This window comes from Peromyscus maniculatus, chromosome 19 (genome assembly GCF_049852395.1).
Source record: "Peromyscus maniculatus bairdii isolate BWxNUB_F1_BW_parent chromosome 19, HU_Pman_BW_mat_3.1, whole genome shotgun sequence".
Lineage (NCBI taxonomy): Eukaryota > Metazoa > Chordata > Mammalia > Rodentia > Cricetidae > Peromyscus > Peromyscus maniculatus.
The window spans coordinates 37,922,009-37,949,610 of record NC_134870.1 but is presented as its reverse complement, the minus strand read 5'-3'; the positions used below and the strand labels follow the sequence as shown (position 1 = coordinate 37,949,610).

The following is a 27,602-nucleotide window of genomic DNA, read 5'->3' as shown; positions in this document are numbered from 1 at the left end:
AGTTAGGGTTGAAAATTCCTTCTCCTCCCCTTGTTTTTCCTTTAACTGATTGTGAAATACAATGGAGACTCCTTGTGCTCTGTAGACTCCCTCCCCCTTCTCCCTCCTCCCCCCCCCCCCCCCCCCCCCGCTCCCCGCCCCCAGTTTAAGATTTTCTAATTTGGCACAAAATGCAATGGATTGAAATCCACTCGGAGCCTTATAGTTTGTCCCAGAAACATGCATGTCAGGTCTGCTCCAAAGTCACCACGCTCTCACCTATTTTTATTTTATAACAAACTAGTTCCATGCGGCTGCAGTGGGGTTGAGCAATCTTAACTCCTCATCTCTCCCGCTTCAGTTTAAAAGATTCTTAAGGCTTAGACAAATAGCTACAGAAACAAAAATCTACCTGGTGTAGAAAGCATGAGGTCGTTGCTATGCCAACCCACAGCTGACAAACTCCTGGTGTTGGGGGTGGTGTCTACACACCTGACAGAGGGCTCTTTGCTGGTGTTCTCTACCACACACGGATCTTCCTCAGGGGAGTCTCTGTGAGTGCGGGGCGGCTTCTCACTCAAGTGGAAAATTCCTGTCCTTTTTGTGTGCCAGCAGGTAGGTGGAGTTCAGATGCCTGCAATAGCTTGCTGTGTTGAGATTCTTCTGAGAGAGAAAATATGCCTGGCTTAGCCCAGGATCTCTTTATTAATTAACATAGTTTGGTTGGTGTGGTTGAAAGTTACAATGGGCGTAGACTAGGATGGCAAGTTCTTAACCCAGTCCTGATAACATCAATCATGGTGCAAGAGACTATCTATCCCATTGGTGCCCGTCACTCCAGGCTTCCAGCGGCTAAGCAAACACCGTTCCTCTGGAGTCCAGGATCCAGGCTGGGGCTCACAGGGGCAGCAGTGTGGGTGAGTAGATGTTGGCACTGCAAGGACGTCAGACCTAGGCAGTGCATGAAAGGCGGGTGGTGGCATTTGAGATCTGTCTTTTCTCCAGGTTGCAGTCAAGGATTCGAACTTTCGGGTCCACAAGGGATAGGCAGACAGGCGATGTAATTGAGTGAGACAGGCAATGAAGACTTGGGAAACTGGAGCCTCTTTGCCCAATATTAAGGCTCTGACTTAGTAAGCAGGCCCCCTCTGCTCCATGTGATCGCTGTCATATAGAACATGGCTTCATTTTGCCTGATCGTTGGACTTGTTGCAGGAAGTCAGAAATGTATGTGAAGTCTCTTTATTTTTTTATTTTATTTTATTTTATTTTATTTGGTTTTTCAAGACAGGGGTTCTCTGCATAGCTTTGTGCCTTTCCTGGGACTCACTTGGTAGCCCAGGCTGGCCTCGAACTCACAGAGATCCACCTGCCTCTGCCTCCCGAGTCCTGGGATTAAAGACGTGCGCCACCACCGCCCGGCCGAAGTCTCTTTATTATAAACAAGTGACAAATAAAATTACCAATCCTTCATCAAGTCTTCAGAGCCATGCTACTTCCTTTAATTCTCTGTCCAAATGTCGCTCTGTCAGTAAGGATTTCCCCTAATTCTACTCTGGCACTTCCTTACCCTCCTCTGCTTTTTCTTTCTCTACAGGACTGGATGGATACCCAATACCGAGACCAGCACCTTTCATCTCACTGTTCCTTGTCTGGATGTCTAGCAACAAGAATAAATGTTTGGCCCACAGAAAGTATTCGAGGGAATTGTTGATTGAACAAATGAATGAAGGAATGAAGGCCCAATGCACAGAAACAGGTCTGGAGTAAGATGAGTGAGGTACCTGGGGTGAAAAGCTTTGTCTGGGGCCGGGTGTGGTGGTACACACCTTTAATTCCAGATCCAGGAGGCAGAGGCAGGCATAGCTCTGTGAGTTCGGAAGCCAGCCTAGTCCACACAGTGAGTTCCAGGACAGCCAGAGTTATGTGGTGAGAGCCTGTCTCAACAACAACAAAACAACAACAAAGCTATGCAAACAAGCAAAGGCGCGTCTAGGCACATTGGAAATGAGCACCTCATGTGTATCTTAGATCCCTCCCTTCCTTGTTCTAGCCAATTGGGATGCAGTTGTCATGGCAATCCCTCTTAGGATCCTGAAGGTGGGATAGGAGAGCCAGGGAAAGGGATTAAGAAGGTTAAAAGGTAATATTACTATAATTTAAAATATATGGCTCCAATGATTCTCCAGTAAGTTCGTCAAATGCATGAATGGTATTGACCAGAAATGGCACCTCTGTTTGAAATGAATCCTTCTACAGATTAGAAAGTTATGTTTGGGCTGGAGAGATGGCTCATAGGTTAAGAGCACTGGCTGTTCTTCCAGAGGTCCTGAGTTCAATTCCCAGCAACCACATGGTGGCTCACAACCATCTATAGTGAGATCTGGTGCCCTCTTCTGGCCTGCAGGTGTATATGCAGACAGAACACTGTATACATAATTAAAAAAAAAAAAAAAAAAGATCCAGGACAGGCACCAAAACTACACAGAGAAACCCTGTCTTGGGGGGAGGGAGGGGGAGTTATGTTTATGCTCTCTTCTCCATTTTTATATAGAAAAATGTAAACCAAGGTAAACTCTTATGAAAAACTTCTATCAATGGGAAAAGACAGAATTGATTTCAATTTTACAGATGGGGCAGACAGAATTGAAACTACACATTTATTGAAAAACCACTAAAATATGGGATGATAGGGAAAAAAGAGTGAATGCTTATGGAACAGGTATTACAATTAATTTTAAAATTGAAATAAAAATAAAACTTTAAAATGAGCAGTAATAACTAGTAATAACAATGTCTTCAACATTGTGTCAAAAGTCAGGCAACGTTTATTATAGATAATTGGCCATCTGTATCTGTAAGTATTATGTCATATGTGTATTTTTAACAAACCAGATGGAAAATACTTGAAAAATACATTTAAATCTCTGTGGAATATGAACAGATTTTTGCCTCACAATTATTCCTGAAACAATATGATACCAGCAACTATTTACATAGCATTGCTATTGTGTTCTATGTAATCCAGGAGGGCCTTGAAGCCTACAATCTGCAGAAGTTATATGCAAATACTACTATCACATGTTTTCTAGAAGGCACTTGCGTGTCCAGGAACCAATCCCGAGGTAATTATTGCTTAAGTTGCTGGAGGAAAGTACCGTTCTGTCCTCACATCCACTAAAGTGAGCATGTGTGTGTGTGATGCACGGGATGGGAAATGTTTTAGGCGCTGACATGGAAACTCTGGCTGAATTTCTGAGACACGCTATCAGATGCCAAGGGAGGTAATGAGGCAGATCCAAATGCAACATGTAAAGGGACCGTTGGAGAGCTGGTTTCTCTAGCAGAGTTGCTGCGGGAGCAACATCCAGGGAACTTGTGAAGAACCCAGTCCCATGGGAGAGTCAGCTTTCGACATCTGCCGTGCTGGGGTGTGCAAAGCCCTGGAGAATGACAGCAGCCAAGGAAGAACTTTCTGTACCCTCTAACCCCAGGAGCCTGGGAGTCTAGCTAAATGGAAAGAGAGGGGGGCTGGCAGATGAGGCAAAGGCCACCACTGCTCTGTTTGAAGCTTGCCCTTAGGAGGAGAAGGAAAATGATTTAACTCAAAGGGAAGTTTTGTATAGTGCATGGGACTGGACATTGTAATTCTTAGAGGAAGCTTTGTGATAGGAAGTGATCTGGGACCCTCCTGCCTCCACCTTCCAAATGCTGGGATTACAGGAATGTGCCTCCTTGCCTGGTTTAGGCAGTACTGGGAATCTACTCCAGAGTTTTGTGCATGCTAGGAAAACACTCTACCAACTGAACTACATCCCCAACCCACACAAATGTTTCTATCAGCACATAGTACTTAGAGGAAGTAGAGGACTTCGTTGTAACAGTTCCACTCACAAACATAATGTACTTGGATCACGCTTACCTCTACTTTTACCAGTTTCTCTTCACTCCTTCCCCCTTCCCACACCCGCAACAGTCTTCCTGTTAGGATAGAAAAGTTTTAAAGAGACCGTTGACCATCTTCCAGTTTAGTTTCTTTCTTCCTTTCTTTTTTGTTTTGTTTTTTGAGACAGGATTTTGGTTTTGATTTTTGGTTTGTTTATTTGCTTGTTTGTTTATTTAAATGTATGTTGTCTTGGAACTCACAGAAATGCATTGCCTCTGCCTCTTTTTATTTATTTATTGGTTTTTCAAGACAGGGTTTCTCTGTGTAGCTTTGAGCCTTTCCTGGAACTTGCTTTGGAGACCAGACTGGCCTCGAACTCACAGAGATCTGCCTGCCTCTGCCTCCTGAGTGCTGGGATTAAAGTTGTGCGCCACCACCACCCCTAGCCTCTGCCTCTTGAGTCCTGGGATTCAAGGCATGTGCTACCTTGCCCAGAATTAATTTTCCTTTTTATTTCCCACAGGCTTGCTTGTTGTGTGTGTTGACTGTTCAGCACTAAGGCTGACCGGCAGTTATGCTATAGCCCGTCCCTGCAATTATTACTACATTTTCTAGAGACTTGCTCTGATGGAGAAAAGCTATTGGCTTAGTAAGATTAAAAAGAAAAGGTGATCACAGGTGTGTTTGGAAAACTAGAATCCGTTCCTCTCAACCCAGGTGTTGTGAACTGAGATACTGAAGCACAATTAAATTGTAATAGGTACGATACTGAGAAATACATCATGGAAGAAGCCAGATCTGGGCGATTCTCATAGAATGTAGCCAGTAACATGACTAGGTGGGCAAAAGTGCTTGCCATGTATATCTGATGCTCTGAAATCGAGTATCAAAACTCACCATGGAAGGAAAGCCTATTGAAAGCTGCTCTGACCACAGGCACACTGTAAGACATGCACACCAGTGCAAATGCACACACATGCACGCACACACACATACACACACCACTAACAATAAAAAAAATTTTAAATATAGAGGCATTAATACAACTTTTTTTGTTTTTTTGTTTTTGTTTTTTTTTTGTTTGTTTGTTTTTTTCAAGACAGGCTTTCTCTGTGTAGCTTTGGAGCCTATCCTGGAACTCACTCTGTAGACCACTACACTGGCCTCAGACTCACAAAGATCCACCTGCCGCTACCTCCCAGGTGCTGGGATTAAAGGCGTGTACCACCACCACCCAGCTATTAATAATAATAATATAATATTAATAATAATAATAATTAATATAATATTAATAATAATTAATACATATTAATACAACTTTTAGGATTGTTAGAATAATTAAAAGAGACTATAATATAAGTTAGACTAAAGACAACATTCAACAAATCAAAGATATTAAAATAGGTTAACATAGATGTGAGAAGTCTGACTATATTGAAAAAATCACATATATCATTATATCCCTTGTATCTGTTGTCATTATTATGTAATAACAGGCTTTCGAATATTCTTTTTTAATTTATTTATTTTTATTTCGTGTGCATTGGTGTTTCGCCTACGTTTATGTCTGTGTTAGGGTATCAGATCCCCTGACACTGGGCTTACAGAGAGTTGAGAGCTGCCATGTGGGTGCTGGGACTTGAACCCAGGTCCTTTGGAAGAACAGCTAGTGCTCTTCACCACTGAGCCATCTCTACAGTCCAAAACATACTCTATTTTTTTTTTTTTTTTGAGACAGAGTTTCTCTGTGTAGAGCTCTGGCTGTCTTGAAATGCCCTCTGTAGACCATGCTGTCCTGGAACTTACAGAGATCTACCTGCCTCTGCATCCTGAGTGATGGGATTAAAGGTGTCCACTCAGCTACTTTTGAACATTCTTATGCAAAGTATATATTCTAACAAATACATTTTTATGGAAACAAATTGAAAGAATGTCCATAATTTTCAGAAATTTCAATAAGACATAGCTTAAGTTGTGTCTGTTTGTCAGTGTTCTATTGCTGTGAATAGACACCATATCCACAGCAACTCTTACAAAAGAAAGCATTTGATTGGGGCTTGCTTACAGTTTCAGAGGTTTAGTCCTTTATCGTTATGATGGAGAGCATGGTGGCATGCAGGCAGACATGGTGCTGGAGAAGCAGCTGAGAGTTCTACATCCAGATCCACAGGCAGCAGGAAGAGAGAGCCACTGGTCCTGGCTTGGGCTTTTGAAACCTCAAAGCCCACCCCCAGTCACATACTTCCTCCAACAAGGTTGCACCTACCCCAACAAGACCACACCTCCTAATCCTTCTCAGGTAGTTCTACTCCCTAATGACTAAGCATTCTAATACATGAGCCGAGCCTATGGGGGGCATTATTATTCAAACTACCACACATTGCAAAATGCTTATGATCAAAACATGTGTGATGTGGTTAGCACTATCTCCTGTCATCAGCCAGTAAGAATGGATCATCAAATCCCACCCCCTTTCAGCTAGTAAAATGTTACAATTTGATGGTAGTACTTCCTTTAGTAAATAAGTAGATACTTGAAGACTGATTGTCTTTGACTTGTTTGTACAGCATCTGCAGCTTATGGTGATATTTTATTTGTGCTGAAATGTGATTTTATTTGTATGTTAATGAAGTTGCCTGGAGATCAGAGCTAAGAGCAAGCCACTTAGCAGAAGTCCGGCGGTGGTGGCACATGCCCTTAATCCGATCACATGGCAGGCAGAATCTCTATGTGGTCAAGGACACAGCCAAGTGGTAACCCAAACCTTTAATCTCAGTACGATCCATAGAAACCTGGAGGTCTATATAGACAGGCAGTGATGAGGAAGTCATGTGGTTGGGTTTAGAACCAATGAAAAGGCAGAACAGAAAGACAATAAAAAGGACACAGGAAGAAGGTCTCTCTCTCAGGGGAAGGACAGCAGCGAGTGGTAAGATAAGGTGGTCTTAGCTCTTGGCTGCTGCTCGATCTCTGGGTTTTTAACTCTGTATTTAACTCTAGGTTTTTGGCTCTGTGTTTCTTATTTAATAAGACAGTTTAGAAGTACATCTACAGTAGCTAAGTCTCAAATTTTCAACATGCCATCCCTTCGTAGAGATGAATCGTCTTAGAAATTGTTCTCTTTCACTGGAACCGAGGGTCTGGATCCCTCAGAGCAGTTCTGATGTACCCCTGAGCTGTGAGCAGGATCCTTTGTAGCAGAAGTTTTTCTGTGTCCTGCCTGGTCCGCAGCAGTGTACAGAAAGACATTCCCCATCAATCCTTTGAGAAGAGGGTAGTAAGATGTAAGGATGTACAGTTTCCATATTTGACTTTCTGCTACCCACTCCCTTCCCCCACCTTCTCTTTCTCTTCTCCTCTTTCAGTGTCATTACATAGCCTAGGCTAGTTTAAAATTTCCAATCCTCTTGTTTCTGCCTCTCAGTGCTAGGTGAGATTATGGCTGTGTGCTACCAGGCTTGGCTTCAGGATATGTAGGTTGTGTTGGTGGTTGTATGTGGTTGGTTGTGTTGGTGGTTGTATGTGGTTGGTTGTATTAGTGGTTGTATGTGGTTGGTTGTATTGATTGTATGTGGTTGGTTGTGTTGGTGGTTGTATGTGATTGGTTGTGTTAGTGGTTGTAAGTGGTTGGTTGTGTTGGTGGTTGTATGTGATTGGTTGTGTTGATGGCTACATTTGTGAAAGCTCATGAAGCTTCCACTTCAAGTGTTTGTATATTCAGTGTGTAGTTTTACCTTAATAGCAAAAGAAGTCAGTGGTTCCCCTTTGTTTGTGAAATTAATTTTACACTATGAAGCTAGAAAGACAATATTTAAAGCTGTATGCCTTGTAGTCTCAAGTTATGTTCAACAGGGTTTTTAACCTATTTTGTGACATGGTCCCTTTTGTGATCCTGTTAAATCAATGGGAACAGGATTTTTTAAAAAGATCTATTTAATTATTATTTTTATGTGTATGTGTGTAGTAGCATGAGTCTGTGTGAACCACATACAAGCAGGAGCCTATGGAAACCAGAAGAGGGTATTGGATTCCCTGGAACAAGAATTACAATTGCTAATGAGCTATCTAATGAGGGCCCTGGGAACTGAACCTGGGTCCTTCACAAGAGCAATAAGTGTTCTCATCTGCCAAGCCATATTTCTAGCCCCAGAGTCCCTGGTTTTCAGTGATGACAAAGTCGCAGATGCAGCAGCTGCTGCTGCTGTGAGTTCCCCTGTGTCTAGATGAAAGGAGATGCGGAATTTCAGTCAGAGATGAGTGAAAGCAGTAGTGTGCTGTCTTGTGCATCTGATGTCAGCCCTCCTCCACACTACCTCTCCCGTCCCATCTCCTCCAGCGTTCGATCCCCCCACCTCCAGTTTAGACCCGAGTAAGCCTTGGGACACTCTCTGCTTTAATGAGTGTTACTCCTCCTCAAACCCACACAGATAGCACGTGGTCTGAATGTGTGGAGGGCAGATAAATCAGACAGTAGACAACGTGGATGACGCAAAGCCCGAGTCCTCCCTCCGGGCGTTCGAATATAACATTTGCTTCTCAAAAACTTACAGTAATGTTCTAACCAAATACAGATTAGCCCTCAGAGCATAGCCAGTGTTTAATCAACTGGAACAAACTGTCAGCTCTCCTCTGTCCCCCACCCCACATCTCCATAGAGTCTCCTATGTGGAGAAAGTCCTTACTAATCTCTGAATCAAAACACAGCCAGTTCTGAGGTTGGCACTTCCTGCTCCCTCCAGCTGGAAGCCATATGGCTTCTATCTGTGTTCCCTGAGATCTTGGTTCAAGTCTGTCTGTTTAGATTTTTAGCTCGGGCTACGTTTGACGTGGGTACTGATGAGGTACAGACTTCCCTTTCTATAATTATCAAGCTCCTCAGGGCAGGGCATTTACCATGTTTCTCTTTGCATCTTCCATAGCACCTTGATTGGTGGTCCCCAGAGCTGGGGGTTCAGCAGACTCAGGGTGTCTCTGTTGGGCTGACCTCTGCCTCCCACCACTCTCAGTCTTATATTATCCTTTCTTCTACTGATGAGCTCCAATCTGTCTGTCACTGGAAATAAAGCTCTAGTATAATTTTCCCTTCACTGAGGGGGCCTCATACTATAATCATTAACCTTCTAGCCAGAAAGATGATTGATGCTTATGTAAAGTTTTCAAGGAATGACATTCATTCACTCCCTCATTCATTCATATAGTCATTCAAGGATTAGGTGAACGTTTATTGCACAAAACAGATCTAATTAGAAGTGGGCAGACACAAACTATGATATGTGCTTGTTAGATGGTTTGTTGGTTGCTTAGGAATAAGGGAAGCAGTGTCTCTATGAAAGTTTCAGTCCATCTCATATAAAATGGAGCTGTTCAAGTAGGGTTCTACTGATGTGGCCGGTCATCAGTACCCACAGACCTCCTTGTCATCTAGGAAGTTACATTTAACGGCATACAAAACAATAAGATCTTTCTTTTTACGCCACAATGTGACCTTGAAAAACATTCCTGAAGATCTCCGAGTCTGCCTTGCCATCTGTAAAGCATGTATGACAACGGAAATAAAGCCCTAGTCATCTACCTCCTAGTTGCTTGATAATTAATTGAGTTAATACACACCATGGTCTGAAAATGACCCCTATGTAAAGGTGCACTCTTGGGGCTGATGGTCTTGAGAAATGCCTTGACATCAGAAGAGGTGGAACATCCTGGAAGACTTCTAGGTCATTGGAGCCCATCTCTGGGTTTACTGGCCTGAGACCTGAGATGTGAATACTTCAACAGACGTTCTTTCTGTGATGAGTTACCACTGCCAGGGCCCCGAACCCATGGGGGCATCAAATCTTCCACTTGAACCTCCAAAGCATGAGCCAAAATAAACCTTCCTTTACTTTAAAAATAACCTGTCTGGTGTCTCATTGGAGTGAAGCTGATTAGTACAAAGCCTTGCAGTACTTAGCACAGACTCTTGTGTGTGATAAATGTACCCCATGAATATTAAAGTTCAGCTAAAAGCAAACATCTCTCCAATAGCTACTTCTTAGGAAACACTTGCTTCATGTTAGGCACTAGATTAGGTCTTGAGTACATAAAGATGAATAAAACATAGTCTTTTCTTCAAGGTGCCCATAGTACAATTTTGTTTTTCAATCTGTGGAATGGAGGTTCCTGGGAAGACTTTTTCAAAAGATCTGTTTATTAGATAGACTAAAGAAATAGACCATCTCAGACAGGCATGCTTTATTTTTAAAGTATATATAGCTACTATGAGATTTATAAATGTTAAAAATCAGCCAAGAGAACTTAATTTTAAATTTTTTTCTTTTCTTTTTTCTTTTTCTTTTCTTTTCTCTTCTTTCTTTCTTTTTTTTTTTTTTTTTTTTTTTTTTTTTTTTTTTTTTTTGGTTTTTCAAGACAAGGTTTCTTTGTGTAGTTTTGGTTCCTGTCCTGGAACTCACTCTATAGCCCAAGCTGGCCTCGAACTCACAGAGATCCACCTGCCTCTGTCTCCTGAGTGTTGGGATTAAAGACATGTGCCACCACCGCCCGGCTATATTTTTTTCATTACATGTAATCTGCAGCAATACTAAAAGACCACATCTGATCATGTGGTGGTACCCAGTATTGTCTGCAGGATATTAAAATAGTGTGTTATGGCAAAATTGGTGGATATAGTGGTTGAGTGAATAATAGCTTTTCACAGAAACTCAAATCATTTCTGCTTTGGTGTGAGGGAAACTTTGCTCCTGAAGATATTACAGTAACAAGACACTGCAGGGTAGAGAATTACGCTCAAGGAAATATTGATCTAAGAACTTATAGGTACTTTCCAAAAGACTAGACATTGTCAGTATTTCTTTTTCTCCTTGCTAAGATAAAATACGTGCGTGACAAAATCAACTTTCTTGGCAGGAAGGGCGTTTTTTTGGCTCATGGTTTGAGGGTAGAGATTGTCCTGGTAGGGAAGGTGTAGATGAATTTCTAAATGGTCTTATTAAATAGGAAACACAGAGCCAAATACAGAGTTAAAGCCTGAGAGATCAGAGCAAGAGCCATGACTCCCTTTAGCTTACCACTCACTGTCATCCTTCCCCTGAGAGAGAGACCTTCTTCCTGTGTGTCTTGTGTTTTATTGCTTTCCTGTTCTGCCTTCTCATTGGCTCTAAGTCCAGCCACATGACTTCCTCATCACTGCCTGTCTATACAGACCTCCTGGTCTCTATGGTTGTTGATACTGGAATTAAAGACTCAAGGGTGCTGGGTGGTGGTGGCAAATGCCTTTAATCCTAGCACTTGGGAGGCAGAGGCAGGTGAATCTTTGTGACTTCGAGGCCAGCCTGGTCTACAAAGTGAGTTCCAAAGCTACACAGAGAAACCCTCCCTGTCTCAAAAAGCCAAATAAATAAATAAATAAATAAATAAATAAATAAATAAATAAATAAATAAATAAATACTCAAGGGTCACCACACTTGCCTGTGTCCTTGACCACACAGAGACTCTGCCTACCATGTGATCGGATTAAGGCTACCACCACCTGACTTCTATTCATGGCTCTCCGCTAATGACCTCTGATCTCCAGGCAAACTTTATTAACATACAAATAAAATCACATTTCAACACAATTAAAATATCACCACAGGAAGGTATCATGACAAGAGGTGCTCTAGCTGTGGTGGCAGGGACATGAAGCAGCTGGTTATGATGAATTTACAGCCAGGAAATCGAAAGAGATGAAATGCTGGAGTACAGCTGGCTTCAGTCTTCTCTCCTTTTTATTCCCTCTAAGACCCCCAACTCATGGGATGCTGCTCATACTTAATTCAACTCCTCTGGAAATACCCTCATAGATGCACCCAGGGGTAGGTCTCCAAATCCAGTCAAGTTGACATTAAGACTGTCACAAGTCTGCCCCTTCTCAACTCAACCTCTGAACCTATCACTTTTTAAACAGACTTATTGTTATTTTTGTTTGTGGTGGTGGTGTGTGCTATGTGCATGTTGGAATGGTACTGCAGAAGTCAGAAGAGTATGACAAGTGTCCTGTAGCTATTGTTACAAGTGGCTGTGAGACAACCAATATGGGTGCTGGAAACCAAGCTCAGGTCCTCTAGAAGAGCAGCAAGTACTCTTAACTGTTGAACCGTCTCTCTAGCTCCCAAGCATCTCACTTTTACACCATAACATGTTACCCCTGGTCCTCGAAATGAATTTAGTCCATCTCTAAAAGTCTCCAAGGTCCTACCATTCCAATTTTGTTCAAAAGTGTAAGTGCAGAGCAATGTCAGTGTTGAGAACTGAGAGATTTAAATGCAGTCCCAGAGCAAACTTACCATGAACCGAGAATTCCAGAATCCTGAGAGCGTTTCTTTTCTTTTCTTTTTTTTTTTTTTAAATATTTATTTATTTATTGTGTATATAGTATTCTGGCTGTGTGTTTGCCTGCAGGCCAGAAGATGGCACTAGATCTCATTATAGATGGTTGTGAGCCACCATGTGGTTGCTGGGAATTGAACTCAGGACCTCTGGAAGAGCAGCCAGTGCTCCTAACCGCTGAGCCATCTCTCCAGCCCGCCCCCCCTCCCCATAGCGTTTCTATTGCAGTCACTGCTCAATCAGATTCTCTTAGTTTCACCAACAAAAAACAAATGAATAAAATACCAAATGCAGAGTCATGACATTCTAGCAGTTTCTAAGCCGTGAGCTCCCCTAAGTTTAAAAAAATGTACATACTTCTAATATATATAAAATGGCAGAAATGTTCATCCCCCCTTTTCCAAAAGGAGGAATAGAGGCATGTCAGGGAAAGATCAAGTCAAATTACGACTTTAAAATGCAGCAGGGCAAACCCTGAATCCTGCAGCTCCATTACTGGCATCGAGGCCCTTGGCGGCGGCGGCAACAGCTGGGTTTAAACAACCCCGCTCGCCCCGCTCGCCCCGCTCGCCCCGCTCGCCCAGTTCTGCCATCTCTGGTGCTTGTGATCTCTTTCTCAGACAAGCTCTGCTCTGTGCTTGCATATTTCATTGGCTCTCCCATAGCCCTAGCTCTCCATCCTCCTGGGGTCACCCATTGTAACCTGAAGGCTTTGACCTTCAGGGCTAGCTCACAAAGAATCTGACCCTCCCATACTTTGGAGTTTCCTGCAACCTCCTGGTCCCCTCACCCTTGCATTTTGCATGCCTGCCAAACCCGGACAAGGCAGGCAATGCGGTCGAGTTCTACCCGCTCTAGGCGGGTCCGAGCCCTTCCGCCATAGCTGCCATGGCCTCTGTGCATCCTATCAGCTGAACCCGGGGAAACACTCCCCTAGGCTGTTGTTTTGAAAGGGAACCCCCCCCCCCATCGGCAGTGGTCCCGGGAAGGCTCTCTCCTTCCACAGCATTTACGTTTTCACAAGTTGGAGCCTTCATTGGGTGGGTCGGGCAATCTTTCCTACTGTCCTATGGAGAACCATTTGGTGTCTCTTCAATAGACTAATCTTTTCAACAATTGTAGCTGCTCCCTATGCACTCACTCTGTTGGAGTCTTGAAGCTTGCTCCCACTCCTTTCTTAACCAATCTGTACATTTCCCATGTCTTTGTGCTTTGAATTATCATTATAAATCTCAATAAATACACTGATCAGTAACCAGGCCAGAGCCTGAATGTTATGCTGTCTTGAAATTTCTTCTGCCAAACAACTTAGTTCGTTACTTTTGAATTCAGTCCCATTCAATTATAAGGACATGGACAGAAAGTAACTCCATTTTGGGGCCCCAGAATATAACATACAAGACTTCTGGTCCAATTCCCAATAGAGTATCGGTTTCCCTCTGCCTCCCCCATCTAGTGTCTCCATTCCTATCAGCATTCTGGCCTTCTGAACTCCCACCACATGCTACAGCCCGAAGCTCCAAACTATTCCACATTCCTCCCTCACACCAGCTCAGATGCTCTCAGAGCCGCATGCGCAGGTTTCTCACAGGAGCCACCCCATCTCTCAGCACCAGTTTTCTCTACCAGCGACTTTTCTTGTTGCTGTGACAAAATGCCTGACAAGAGCAGACTGAGGGAGGAAGCGTTTGCTTTGGCTTATGGTTGGAGAGCACAGTCCATCACGGCAGGAAAGACACAGTGGCAAGGTAAGGTCTCCCTGTGGCTGAGGCAGCTGGTCACAGTTCATCCACAGTCAGGAAGCAGAGCGATGGACATTGGTCCTCACATGTCTTCTTCTTCTCCTTTTATTCAGTTCAGGATCCTAGCCTACAAGACGATGCTGTCCACATTCAGGGTGGTCTTCCCTCACTAGTTAAATCTCTCTGGAAGCCCCTGGTGGACCTATCAGAAGTATGTCCCCTAGGTGACTCCAAATCTAGTCAAGTTAACACTAAATATTAATCATCACAGTATCTTGGTCCTTTTTTGTGTTGTCAAAGATCAAGTCATTTATAAAGAAAATGTATTTCCACAATTCTAGGTATTGAAAAAAATACAAGACTTCTGGTCCAGTTCCCAATAGAGTCTCTGTCTCCCTCTGTTTCCTCCATTCAGTGTCTCCATCTCTATCAGCATTCTGGCCTTCTGAACTGAACTGAAAAAAATTCAGTACCTAGATACAAAGATCTGGTGAGGGCTTTTTGTGTTACCCATAGCAACCAGCAGAAAGGCAGAGAGCTTTGAAACAAAAGAGAGGAAGAGGACCAGGCTCATCCTTTTAAGACAACCGGAAAACCACTTCTATGACAACTAACCTACTCTTGTGATAACATATTTATCTGGAAAGGAGGGCAGTGTCCTCATGGCCAGATCACCTCTTTAAAAGCACCCTCACCCCTCAGCACTGTTGCATTAGGGGTTTAAGTTTCCAGACACACTAGAGCCACAGCAGGGGCCCTTCACAGATGAGGAGGGGGAGGGATACTCCCAGAACAAAACAGCAGAGCTTCAGGCAACATTGTATATGTGTGTGTGTGTGTGTGTGTGTGTGTGTGTGTGTGTGTGTGTGTGTGTCGCTTTCCTGAATTCAGCAGAAGTGAGAGGAGATCTCCCAAAATTCCAAGATTGGAGGTGGTATGGAATAGAGAAACTTGTGCTTGCTAGCCCAATCTAGACTTCCATGAATGCTTCATGGATGAAGGTCTCTAGAGACAACCAAAGAGAGACAGAAGCATAGGACGCCTGCTGTTGTCCTAATACTGGGCATGCCATGCAATTCTTCAGACCCATGTGGTTAGCTGTCAGATAGGAAGTATAAGTTCTTAAGTGATGGCTTATACTGGAGAAGTCTATAGTATGTCTGTAGAAAGCAGGAGGGGGTGGATTTGGGGCCTGCTGTGGGATATCCACCAGAGAAGACTACCCCGACACTGGTTTAAGTCAATAGGAAGTCTTTATGATCTGTCTAGTGACTACACTGGGTATTTGGGATCCCAGTGTACCCCCCGAGCCTTTCTCAGGATAGTCGTATCCTGGGCTGACACACCTCAGTTACCAAGAACAATTAGCCAGAAGCAGAACCACATAAGCCAAAAAGCAAGGCTGGTACATTTAGAGACTTTCCCAGAACTATGGACTTAGGTATTTGTTTTCATTTTGGCAGGTGGTTCTGTCTACGTGCCGATTTGGTTGTTTGGTTTGGTTTTTCTAGACAGGGTTTCTTCGTAAATGCCCTGGCTGTCCTGGAACTCGTTTTGTAGACCAGACTGACCTCAGACTCAGAAAACCACCTGCCTCTGCCTCATATGTGCTGAGACTAAAGGCATGTGCCATCACTGCTCGGTCTGTGTGCTAAGTTTTACAGCCTCAATGGTACCTCCGTCACGGAGTCCGGTGTGCTCAGGTCTGGGTGCCTCTTACAGGACCTGTCACAGTTTTAGTTTGTGTCTTGACAGTTATCCTTGACAGTCCTTAAAAGACTGCAATGACATTTCTGGAAAGTCACCTGAGATCATTGCCAACACCAACAAACTCATACCCGCAGAAACAGGCTGTAAGAGCGGCCCCTGCCTTATTCTTCAAAGTCCCAAACCTCAGGGGCTGAGAAGACGGCTCAGCAGGTAAAGGTACTTGACCTGAGTTTGCTTCCTGGGACCAAAGGAGAGAATCAACTCCTACAACAACTCCTACAAGCTGTTCTCTGACACACACACACACACACACACACACACACACACACACACACGCACACCTACATAAATATAATTTTCAAACAATTTAAGTCTCATATCTTAAAATTATTGTAGCACAATGTTCCTTCATAAGCTAACTCAGTAATATTGACATTAGACCAGCACATTTTGTTGTAGAAAAGTCACAGTGATCTCAAGGATTTTTGTCCATCTCCAGGATGGGTGGGCGTTGGCCTGTTTTGTTTAATTTTCCCTTTCCTTCACTGGGAAAGGATGTCTTCGTCAGTTGTCCAGGTTTACCAGTTGGAGGATACTCAGTGACATCCGACTTACAAAAACAATTATTTCTGTAGAGCTCCAATTGCACACAGACTTACATTCTAACATCCTAGGTGTAAGTGGAGCTGTGGGCAGTACAGAACCCTTTCCATGCTGTGTGCTTTTCCCTGTGTGTACAGACAAGGGCTGTGTCCTGTGGCTGTAGCTTTGGTGGTTTGAAATGTGACAGCAAAGGTCATTCTTAGGGTAGAGCTTAGTCCCAACATGGGGTTCTTCCTCCCTCACCAGTGGAGAGTTCACACTTTCACTCACAGTAAGCGCTTTCTGCCTTCTCTTTGCCACACCCAAGCTGTCGGGATCATTTCTCTCACACTTCGGAGCCATGAAGTACACTAAAGGCTGCCTAAACGTCAGTGCTACGAAGGGCAGCCCCAGTGATCTGGAAGCCAGATTGGCTACCCAGTGAGTAAAGGGTGAGCCATGCATATCACATGGACACAGTGGACACAATCGAGATCCTGGGCAAAGGGAGAGGGCAGTGCAAGACTGTATCCCACAACTCGGAGCAATATACAGTTTAAAGAGTATGATCTTTCTCCTTCGGGAACTTTTGATTTAGTATTTTCAGGCTACTACAGGCCAGTGAGTAAATAAAACCATAGAAATTAAGAGCGGAATTCAGAGGAGACTACTGTAGTCACACACCAATCAACTCTGAACCTGTGCTAGCCCTTTTCCCCATAGCTCAAGTGTTTTCTTTCTTCCTATTTTTAAATTTAACTTTATTTAAATTTTTTATTTGCATTTATTTATCATGCCTGCATGTCGGTTAAGTCCACCATGTGTGCATGGCCACGGCAGCTGGAAAAGGGCATTAGATTCCCCTGGAACTAGAGTTACAGACTGTTGTGAGGCACCCTGTGGGTGCTGGGAACAGGACCTAGTGCTTGAAACCACTGATCCATCTCTCTAGCCTCTTGGGTATTTCCTCTTAAAAGTTCCCTTCACTGACTCACAAAGCTACTGTGGCCTATTGCACAATGATGCTTCCTAGTAGTTAAAGATACTTTGTTGTCAAACATACTGACAGGTGAACCCCGGCTCTGAAAATAACTAGATGGGAGAGCTCAAATGACAGAGAGATTCAAATGTCTTCATGACAATGTATCCCCATAGGTTTGCTTGAAGAATTAAGTGAAATGAGATCAAAGTTCCTTTTGGTCATTTGAAGCTTGCCAGTGCAATTTGTCACATACCACCGTGCTCACAGTATTCACTTACCATTTTCTTTAATAAAAAAGCAAGTAGAGTATCATTTTCCCCAGTGGTACAATTTAAGAGGTGACTGAAAGGAGATGAGTCCTAATCAGACACAGCAGTTCTAAGGTGATTAGGATAGACTCTCACAGAAAGACCTAAGATGATTAGGCTAGACTCTCATAGAGAAGACAGCCATCTACAAGCCGCAGTGGGGAAGCCAACAAGACTTCTACCTTCCAGAACTGTAAGAAAAGAAAACCTTTCTGCTGTTAAGTCACCCAGTGTGTGGTCCTGTTACAGCACTCCTGGAGAGTTAATGTAGAGTCAGCCTTCCCTAAATGAAAAAAAGCAAGGAAGGGAAGATTTATTCTCCATCTACAAATGCCACTCAAAGTCACTCACAACTTAATGTGTTTGAGAAAGCCAGGCTTGTCTAATATCATACAGATAGTACCTACTCTCAGAGAAAACCTTAGAATCTTCGTGTTCTTGCTTCTTTATCATCTCCCAACCTTCCTTGTAATCATCCTGCAGGGACTAAAGGCTCCCACCTAAAATCTATGACATGTTTCCTTTGGGAACTTTTGGTTTAATATTTTCAGGCTACTGTAGACTACAGAGTAAATAAAACCATAGAAATTAAAACCAGAATTAAGAGGAGACTATCGTAGCCACACACCAGTGGGGAAGTGGGAAAGACAGAGAGCTTCAGAGACATCATCCCACCACTCTGTACATCTCTGGGCACCCGCCACAGTCCTGGTCTCCCACTCACATCCATAGACACGCATGTCTACTGAGTTGATAGTGTAGTTTTTCTGCTGCTGATACAGCCAAAGAAGTCAGCCAGCTGGAATTTCAACTGTTTCCCAGATGGAGAAGAGGGGGAAACCTCACGTCTTCTCCACAGTTCTAGGAATTCTGACTGTCAGTGAGTTAGTCTATAATATATGTATTTGTGTGTGTGTGCATGCATTCATATATATGTTTATATTCAAACAAGTATTTTATATATATATATATACATATATATATATATTTCACATATATTGACCAAATAATGCAGTGTTAGAGGTCCTGAGTGTCTTTTAGCTTCCCATTTAAGACCAAACAATGGTTCAAACAAACTATGGGAGCCGAACAAGTGTTTGTGGGAACTTCTCTTTAACTACTTCATCCAAGAAAGAATAGGTAAGCGTTGGAAACAGTAGCATGACCCACAGCCAGCTAGGAGACAGATACAGGAGCAAAGGAACAAGACAAAGCCTCCAGATGCCCAGTCAGTCAGTCTGCAGAGCTGCCTGTGAGCTGTGAGCACAGTGATGCAAGTGGAATGTGCTAGAAGCTTCTAGAAACCTCCAGCTCAAACAGCAGCTCAGCTGTGGACAGAAAGGCTACAGTGATCATTCACTGAGATTTTGGGTTTGGGTGTTTGTGGTCACTGTTTCTTTTTAGAGTAAACACCTTCATCTTAAGGAATGTTCTGGCTGAAACCCTCTTAGTTATATATTATGTTTCGATGCATACATTTTGGTGAAACCTTAGCCTATAAATAGGTCCTTTTTCTTGCTTTGAAGCTTCTGTACACTAGGAATTTGGAAATTCTACTGAAAAGAGTCCACTTCTAAGCTGTGGTTTCTACTGTCCTCATGCATCTTGGAGGACTGTGACAGGAAAGCCCAGTATTCTCTTTCCCATTGACGTGTTTCTTATAACAATGCAGATTAGAGGAAGTGGAGCCAGGCAAGTGTGCCTGTGCTTCACCCAAGCTTGCACATGGGTGTAACAACAACCAATATTTTAAATGCCCAACTTACTTGCCAGGTAGCTATTTTTGCTCAGGCACTATGCTGTTTCTATTTGTTTATGAATCAATGGCAAACTCATATCCTCGAAATCTACTGTGCTCAAGTCCTTATGTCCTTGCTCCTCCCTGTCTCTGTCCCATGGCCTCAGGTCCTGGATCCATGGGAGGAACAGTCAGTACGAGGGGCTCCATGCACCACCTACCTATGATGTTTACATGGCTCTTTATTTTTAATTTTAATTCAATTTTATGTGTATAGGTGTTTTGTCTCCATGTGTATTTGTGCAGCATTTTTGTGCCTGGAGTCTACAGAGGCCAGAAGAGGGTGTCAGATCCCCCTGGCACTGGGGTTCTGGACAGCTATGAGCCACTGTGTAGGTTCTGGGAATTGAACCTGGGTCTTTTGGAAAGAAGCAAATCCTCTTGACAGCCAAGTCAATATATATATATCACTCTACTCTAAATGCCAGCCAAACTGCACTCCCACCTAGAGGCTGGACTGGAGCAGTGTCAACCTCCAGGCTCCCTGAGTTTGATGGTGGACTACAGTTTCATAGATGCAGGACCGAGAGCCCCTACCCTCAGATGCTCGCCTCGTGGGCACCTCCTATGGCTTCTTGTTACTTCATGGTCAGCCACAGAGCTTAGGATCCTTCCAGCTGCTTCTTGGACAGTCTACAAACCACAAGTTCCACTGTGGGATTCACTCTTCTGAAGTGAGGGACAGCTTCCCAGCTGTCCATATAAATCATGCAGAAGTTTCACATTACTTCATTCATTAACCCAACAGATTCCCCTCTCTATAGAACAAATATAATAATAGTGCCTATTTTATAGCTTTCATGACATGAGTTAATGTATGTAGCTCGTGTGAGTAGCATTTGCATATCAGTGTATGCCATTATCATTGACGTCATCTGTAGTGTTATTTATTAATATGGCACAGACGATGAGCTGGCCTTTGGAAGTACAGAGATGTGTAAGATGAAGACCTTGCAGCCGGGTCCTCATCTACTTACCTGAAAGTCGAGTTCAGAATGGAGAAATCAGGCCAGGAAGATTAAGGGTTAGAAAGCAGACATTCGAGGGCCACACACAGAAGGTGAAAAAGCACATTCTAGACAAGAGAAGGACAAAGCTGGGGGGGGGGTGTCACAAAAACACCAGGTCCAATGGCAACCTTTGTCTGCTTGGTGTCTCGGCAGGCAGTTGGTTGGAAGGAGAAGCTATAATCCACTCCGCCCATTGTATGTCAACTACAGGGTTGTGCCAGCTACTGCAATAAAAGTAAACTGTGTGTGCAGTCAGTCACCCTAGCCGGAAGCAGCAAATGCAACCGTGGTATTAGAGACCATGATAATATTTACTTATGGCTTCAGTAAGACTGTAACTCATTGAGCAGTTAGATGTGACTGCTCTTCTTTCTACAGGCTGGTGGGAATGGGGCAAATGGTCTCTGTTCCCCCTGGAACACGGTTCCTTTTTATGGATGGAACAGGATACAGCTAAGATCTCTGGGAGCAAAAAAGAAGAGGGTTGCCCTGCCTTGTATGGAGCAGTTGCTTCAAATTAATTCCTTGGACATCAGCCTAGGCCTCCAGACAAAGATGTCATTTAGAATGAAAGCCTGGGCGTTTCTTCATTAAGATCTTGTTCAGGATGAAGGTAATATGAGCGTGGGGCTTGGCTTATGTTGTGGTATGGTGGATGCCGGTATATTTCAGTCTGTGGCCAAACTCACAATTCCTTCTTTTCACCTCTGCACTTAGAATGACACCAGCAAATAACCAAATATTTACTGTCTTTGTGCTAATAATAAACCACTGACCACTAGTTAATAAAACTGGGTAAGAAATGGCTAACTCTTCAAAGGGAGAGCAGAACTCATAATACAGTGGCTCACAAGGGTCCTCATGTGGAGAGCACCTTAGGATCACTTCTAAAACAACGTGGTACCAATGGAATTTCAATTAAGAAACTGCTCAAACACTGTGGCTATAGCAATGACTAATTTCTCCCCCAAGCCCTCTTTCTAGCTAGTGAATACATCTTATTTTTATTTTTCTGGCTTGAAAGGATGCAAAAGAATTCTGTCCCACGCTTCTGCTGAGCTCCTCTGCTGAGCTTTATCAATTAATGTTTTCAGAGTTGTGGTGGTATTGTGTTCCCCAAAATATTGTGCACCCTAATAAATTTATTTGGGGTCAGAGACAGAACACCAGATACAAAGGCTAGAAAATGGTGGCACTCACACCTTTAATCCTAGCATTCCAGGGGTAGAAATCCCTCTGGATCTCTGTGAGTTCAAGGCCACATTGGAAACAGCCAGGCGTGGTGACACACACCTTTAATCCCAAGAAGTGAGCCTTTAATCCCAAGGAGTGATGGCAAAAACAAAAAGATATATAAGGCGTAAAGACCAGAAACTAGTAGCACTTGGCTGGTTAAGCATTTGGCTGGTTAAGCTTTCAGGTTTTCGAGCAGCAGTTCAGCTGAGATTCATTCTGGATGAGGACTCAGAGGCCTCCAGTCTGAGGAAACAGGATCAGCTGAGGAACTAGTGAGGTGAGGAAGCTGTGGCTTGTTCTGTCTCTCTGATCTCCCAGTGTTCACCCCAAATAACTGGCCTCAGGTTTGATTTTATTAATAAGAACTTTTAAGATTCATGCTACGCTGCGTGATTGTGGCCGTGTCAAGTTCTTGACCAGCCTAACCCAGGGTGCCTTGATTTCCACCATTGGTATTGTCCTCTAAGCTAGTGATACGTAAGCCTGCATCAAGTTCACTGTTCGTTTCTTGGGATGGAGAGAGCTGAAGCATCACCCTGAGGCAGGCAGGCCTTGTGAAAGCTAAGTCTCGGTGTTTACTACCCCAGATACGTTCTTTGAATGCCCCTGAGTTTAAAGACCTTAAAAGAACAATATCTCTTCCCTCTAAAACAATACAAATACTTAATTGAGATGATGTGATTGCTTCCTGTTGGTTGGTGTGAAGGTATTCAGGGTGTAGTAAAGCAATCCATAATTATCAACTATTCATGTCATAGTTTGATTAGAAGGCAGGCAAAGGAGAGTGCAAGGACGAGCCGTTGGGAAGTGCATGGATAAGGGAGGGCGGAGTTGTACAAGAGGCTATAGCAGAGGGATACAGACTGATTTCTTTGAATCATCATCTCTCAAAGACTTAATATTGGCTGTTGACAACCCGTGCTGATGACTTCCACAAGAGCATCATATCTGTTCCCCATCCAATTTCTAGTATTCAGTGAGCTTTTTCCCCCACTATAAGAGTTTATTAGGGGGAGAGGAACATAGTCAATATTTTTAGGACACTTTATAGACAGCAGAATAGTGGCTCCTGAATAATACAAATGTCCAGGTCTGCGTAATGTGTGACTATCTACCATATTTGGAAGAAGGGACTTCACAAATGGGACCAAGATTCTGAACTTTGATATTTTATGCAGAAAATCTCTGGATTTTCTGGCAAATTCTTATTTACCCGAGTGAGCCTTTAACAGTGGAAGAAGAGAAAGAGTCAGGCAAGAGGCACAGCAAGATAAGAAAGGAGACATTCGGGGTTGGGGATTTAGCTCAGTGGTAGAGCGCTTGCCTAGTAAGCGCAAGGCCCTGGGTTTGGTCCTCAGCTGGGAGGGGGGGGCAGGGAGAAAGGAGAGATTCATACTCTAGAGGAACTCATGCTGGCCATAAAGGCAGAAGAAAGTGGTCATGAGTCAAAACACACCTCTGCAGCCTATGTAAGGCCCTCAGCTCATAACTGACAGGGCAGTGGGCACCTTGGCCTGACAACTGCATGGAGCTGGAACCTGCCAACAACCCGTATTCTCAAGGAAATGCGTTGTCCCCAGAACAACTCAATCCACAGAAGTAAAACAAAAACCATGATTTAGCCGGGCGTTGGTGGTGCATGCCTTTAATCCCAGCACTTGGAAAGCAGAGCCAGGCGGATCTCTGTGAGTTCGAGGCCAGCCTGGGCTACCATTTGAGTTCCAGGGAAGGCGCAAAGCTACACAGAGAAACCCTGTCTCAAAAAAACAAAAAACAAAAAGCAAAAAACAAACTAACAAAAAAACAAAACAAAACATGATTTCACTCATTCACCTTTCAAATAGTCATGAAGCAACTGTAATGAGGAAGTTCCTGAGTCAAAGGCATGAATAAGACCCAGTTTGAGCTCTCAAAATGTTTATAGGAAGATAATGGGAGAGCCGGGAAAAGGGTTCAGACTCTCAAAACAACGTGTTCTGCCTTAATTCTCTGAACTACTCAACCTCTCCTCTTGCCTACTATTTCAAAACAGTTAGTCACAGTGGAGGTGTGTAATGTTTTGCCAACTCTTTGGCATGGGTCTAGTGCAAGCAAGCAAGCTGGAGAAAGGCACTGTTTGCCCATCCTTGGTCTGACTCCCTTCCTGTGGGGCTCTAGCCATTTCATAAACACCCTCATCAGACTGCTGCTCCCCAGTGACACAGTGACATCATTTCCACTCAGAGATGTGCCTCAGAATCATCTGGAAGGCTTATTAAAACACACGTTCCTGGACCAATCTCCGAGGGTCTGACTTAGTAGATGTGGGTTGGGGTCTGAGAAGGCATTTCTTACCAGGTCCCAGATAATGCCTCCAGTCCACAGGCTGCACTCTGAATGTGTTTGGCATATTGTTCCTGGGTTATCAGTAAATAAGGCTGGTGGAGCCATGATAGCTAGAAGGAGACAGAGCTCAGAAAACACGTCATCTACTTCATCATTGATGATGTACTTTTGGATGTGTGAGCCCCAATAGTCCTCTACATGGATTCTTTCTATATTTTAAAAAATACTTCACTTTTTTAAATGTATGAGTTTGTGTGTGTCTTCATGAGGTATGTGTACCAAGTGTGGGCAAAGCCCGTGAAGGCCTGAAGAGGTCACCAGATCCCGTGGAATGAGAGTTACAGGTATTTACAAACTGTCATGTGGGGGCTGGAACTCTTAACTGTCTCTGCAGCCATCACCATCCAAGTTCTTCCCCACTGCCATGCATGCTCTAACAACCTGGAGTGCTCTGCAACTTGCTACAAACCCAGACCACTGAGAAAGACCAGATATATGGGCACTGGAGACATGGATCAGTAACCGAGGGCCTTGGTTACTCTTCCAGAGGACCCGAGTTTGATTTTTAGCACCCACATGGTGGCTCACAACCATCTGTAACTCAAGTTCCTCTTTTGGCCTCCCGAGTGAGCCTAGGCAGGGACATCGTGCACAGGCATGCATGCAGGCAAGACACCCTTACATATAAAAAGGAGTTTAAGAAAGAGAGAAAGAAAGGGGGAGAGAGAGAGAGAGAGAGAGAGAGAGAGAGAGAGAGAGAGAGAGAGAGAGAGAAAGAAGGGGATGAAGAAGGGAGGGAGGGAAGGAAGGTGGAAGGAAAGAAAGGGACAGACAGACAGAACATGGGGACATAACTGGCACTTCCTTAGGCCCTAAGTCCAGACAGAGTGACCTGATGTCTTTGCCACAGTAAACAGCGTCCTCATGGTAAAAGCACATTTTCAAAGCCCTGAAATCTCTCCTTATGCAACTTGGCAAGAGCACAGAGCATGTGTCCGGCTGAGGGACAGGCCAGGGGATTACAAAATGTACTCTGGGGACACCGGGAACCTCACATGGTATTGCAGCCTCTCCCCAGCCCCGGCCTCTGTGAATGCCCCTTCACCAAATTCTGTTGTTCTTCATTTCTCAATTGCCATCCTGCTGTAAAGATTTAAGGCCAGGAAGCATTCTGGGATCTACTAACGGACAACTGTTAGGGACTCAGTGCCTACTCTCCAGGCATTGTCCTTCCAGAGATCTCTGATCGGAGCTACAAATGCCATGATTCCAGACAAGTAACCTTGAACTCCCACACTGAGTCCTTGTGCATGTTTCATCAGGGTGATTGACCATACTGGCTTAAGTTATTGTTTTAAGGGTAAAATGGAATTTGTGTCTATAGCTTGGAAAATCCCGTTGAAATTCCAAGGGCCTTGCACTTGCTAGGCAAGCACTCTACTGTGAGCTAAATCCCCAACCCTCGTTTCTCAGTTCTTTGAAAGAGATGAAGGTCCTAAGTGAAGACTCAGGCAAGCACAGCATGCTGGGTTAAGAGGAGAACCATCCACGTGGTGGTGGAGATCACTGTTTGCGTAGGTGCTCTCCCTAGATGAAGGAGAGAGACCTCGTCTAGGTCCAACAAGGTGGAAAGCAAGATGAACACCCGGGATTGTCTTCTGACTTCCGTCCATGTGCCATGGCATACACGCACCTGTACTCACACTCATGAACATGTGTGCATACATCAAAATCAGATGAAAAAGGAAGGCCAGGAAGGAGTGGTGATGTGAGCTTCTAAACCCAGCACTGGGGAGGGAGAGATGAATGGGTTCCTGGGGGCTGCCCACTGGCCAGCTAGCCTACCCTAACTGTCAAACTCCAGGCCAAATCTGAGAGCCTGTATCAAAGAACAAGATGGACAGTGCCTGATGAGTGAAAGCTGAGGTTGACCTCTGGCCTCCACACACATGCACACATGAGCATAACACGCATTAAATAAAAATGAATACACAAATAACAAAAATGCAAATAAAAGCAAAGCAAACAATCCACCTGGCACTGTGAAATGGGGAAGGCAAGCAGGTAGGCTTGGTGATAAACATGAGCTCCTGTCTTAAAATACCACTGCTAATTGTCTTGATTTAGGGTCAATGCTTAGGGTCCTTATAGTATAATATAGGGGTCTCCTAAGGTTGAGTCAATCGATTTGGTGTTTAAATGGTGACTTAGTTAGGGTTACTATTGCTACAATGAAGCACCATGACCAAAAGGCAAGCTGGGGAAGAAACAGTTAATTTGGCTTACACTTCCACAGCACTGTTCATCATCGAAGGAAGTCAGACAGGAACTTAGAGGCAGGAGCTGATGCAGAGACCATGGATGGATGCTGCTCTCTGGCTTGCTCCCCATGGCTTATTCAGCCTGCTTTCTTATAGAACCCAGGACCACCACCCACAATGGGCTGGGCCCTCTCCCTTCAGTCACTAAGGAAATGCCTTATAGCTGTATCTTATGGAGGCATTTTCTCAATCTAGGTTCTCTCCTCTCAGATAACTCTAGCTCTTGTCAAGTTGACTAAGACTATCTGGTATCTTAGTTACTGTTCTATTGTTGTGATGAAATGCCATGACTGAAACAACTTATAAAAGGAAGCATTTAATTGGAGGTTTGCTTACAGTTTCAGAGGGTTAGTCCCATGATCGTCATGGTGAGGAGCATGGTGGCAGACAGGCCAGCGTGGCCCTGGAGCCATGATCCTGATCCACAGGCAAGAGGAAGATTGACCAAGCAAGATTGGGCCTGGTGTGGATTTTTGAAATCTCAAAACTTACCCCCAATGACATACCTTCTCCGACAGTGCCACGCCTCCTAATTCTTCCTAAACAGTTTGACTAATGGGGACCAAACATTCAAACATACAAGCCTATGGGGGGCCATGCTCATTCAAACTACCACAAATGGATTGATTTAATGGCTACGAGTCAAATATGTATGAAAATTTTTTAAGTGGGGAGCTAGGTTTGAATCAAGAAATGAATGCTGTGTTTTTGTTTTTTGTTTTTGTTGTTGTTGTTGTTTGAAGCAGGATTTCTCTGTGTAGCTTTGGCTGTCCTGGAACTCACTCTGTAAATCAGCTGGCCTCACACTCACAGAGATCCGCCTGCCTCTGCGTCCTGAGTGCTGGGATTAAAGATGTGTGCCACCACCAACCAGCTAATGCTGTAGTCTTAAGGTAGGATTTTTGCTCTTAATACCTGCAACCTATTAAACGGGCCTATCCCCACCATCAAGGAGAAGTGTTGGCTGCAATCAAATGACTGTAAATGTTAACTGCTGTGATGGTTGACTTTGTCAACTTGACACAGTGTAGACTCTTCTGAGAAAGAGTCTCAGTGAGAGACTGTGTAGATTAGGTGGACCTGTGGACAATGCCTGTGAAGGATTTTCTTACTTGAGTTAACTGAGGGAAGGAGAGCTACCCTGAATGTGGACAGTACTATTTCGTGTGCAGGTCCAGGACTAACTAAATAAAAAGAAGAGAGGTGGCTGGACACTGCATACATGAATTGATTCCTTGTCCTGTCCTGGCTGTGGGTGGGTTTCAATCAGTTCTCTTAAGCTCCTGGATGCTGTGACTTCCCCACAATGATGGACTGTAACCTGGAACTGTAAGCTAAAAATAACACCACCACCACCA

General features: G+C 43.9%; 1 long non-coding RNA gene across 1 annotated transcript; it reads left to right on the top strand.

Moving 5' to 3' along the window:
• Window positions 1-604: 604 nt before the first annotated feature.
• Window positions 605-27,602, top strand: LOC121824106 (uncharacterized). Its single transcript, XR_006065900.2, has 3 exons — window positions 605-896; window positions 1,577-1,738; window positions 26,583-27,602. It is a non-coding gene; the product is annotated as an uncharacterized LOC121824106 (long non-coding RNA).